The sequence below is a fragment of the Colobus angolensis genome, unplaced genomic scaffold (assembly GCF_000951035.1).
Source record: "Colobus angolensis palliatus isolate OR3802 unplaced genomic scaffold, Cang.pa_1.0 Scaffold458, whole genome shotgun sequence".
Classification (NCBI taxonomy): Eukaryota; Metazoa; Chordata; class Mammalia; order Primates; family Cercopithecidae; genus Colobus; species Colobus angolensis.
This window is the reverse complement of record NW_012118021.1, coordinates 321,632-323,366: the sequence shown is the minus strand read 5'-3', so window position 1 is coordinate 323,366 and position 1,735 is coordinate 321,632.

Below are 1,735 nucleotides of genomic sequence, written 5' to 3'. Positions count from 1 at the left end.
AGAGATAAAACTTTCCTTCTTTATGCAGTTTGGATACTCCCTCATAGACAGATCCACAAAGGGACATTCTTGAGTATATTCAGGCCTAAGGTGAAAAAGGAAATATCTTCAGATTAAAATGGGGGAGAAGCTTCCTGCGAAATTGCTTTGTGATGTCCGCATTCCACTCAGGGAATTATACATCTTTTCTCATATGGCAGTGTTTGAACACCGTTCCTGTAAAAATGAAAACGTGTTATTTCAGAGTGCATTGAAGACTATGGCAAAAAGTGAAATATCCTCAAATGAAACCCAGAAAGAAGCATTCCAAGAAACTGTTATCTGATATGTGCATTCATTTCACAGAATTAAAGCATACTCTACATTGCCCAGTTTGGAAACTCTGTCCTGAGGAATCTGCAAAGGGATATTAAGTGGCACCCTGGAGGCCTGTGGTGAGCAAGGAAATATCTTCCGATGAAAACTGGAGAGAAAGTTTCTGAGCAACTACTTTGTGATGTGTGCATTCACCTCATAGAGTTAAACCATCCTTGGATTGAACAGTTTGAAATCACTGTTTCTGTGGTATCTGAGGAAGGACATTTGGGATTGCTCTTTGGAATACGGAGAAAGAAATATCCTCAGATGAAATCCAGAAGGAAGCTTTCTGTGAAACTGCTATGTGTCATGTTAATTCCTCTTGCTCACTTAAGCTTCCCTTTTCATTGAAGAATTTTCTAACACTGTTTAGGTTTAGCATGTGAAGTGGTATTCGGAAGCGCTTTGAGTCTCACAGTGAGAAAGGAAATATGCTCAGAAAGACACTGGAGAGAAGCTATCCGAGGAACTGCTTTGTGACGTGTACATTCCACTCACAATGCTATACCTCTCTTCTCATACAGCATAGGGGAAACCCTTTTTGAGAAAAAGGAACCAAGGGATATTCGGTAGCATATTGACGCCTATGGTGAAAACGGAAATAGCCTCAGACAAAAACTGGAAAGAAGCTTTCTGTGAAACTGCTCTGTGCTATGCGAATTCACCTCACATAGATAAAGCTGTCTTCACATTACGCAGCTTGGAAATTCTGTCATGTACGGATCCGCGAAGGGACATTCAGGAGCACATTCAGGCCTATGGAGAAATAGGAAATATCTTCAGATAAAAATCGGGGAGAAGCTTTCTGAGAAACTGTTTCATGATATGTGCATTCCACTCAGGGAGTTATACCTCTTTTCTCATAAGGCAGTGTTGGAACACTGTTCCTGTAAAACCGAAAACGTGATATTTCAGATCGCATTGAAGACTATGGCAAAAAGTGAACTATCCTCAAATAAAACCCAGAAAGAAGCGTTCAAAGAGGCTGCTCTCTGATATGTGCATTCATTTCAGTGTTAAAACTTACTTTACATTGCTAAATTTGGAAACACTATCTTTGAGGCATCTACAAAGGGATATTTAGTGGCCCCTGGAGACCTGTGGTGAGCAAGAAAATGTCTTCTGTTGAAAACTGGAAAGAAGCTTTCTGAGCAACTGTTTTGTGATGTGTGTATTCATCTCATAGAGTTAAATCGTTCCTTGTATTGAGCAGTTTGAAAACACTGTTTCTGTGCATCCTGAAAAGGACATTTGGGAACGCTCTATAGAATAAGCTAAAAAACTTGGAATCAACCCAAATGTCCATCTGTGACAGACTGGATTAAGAAAATGTGGCACATACACACCATGGAATACTATGCAGCCATAAAAAAGGATG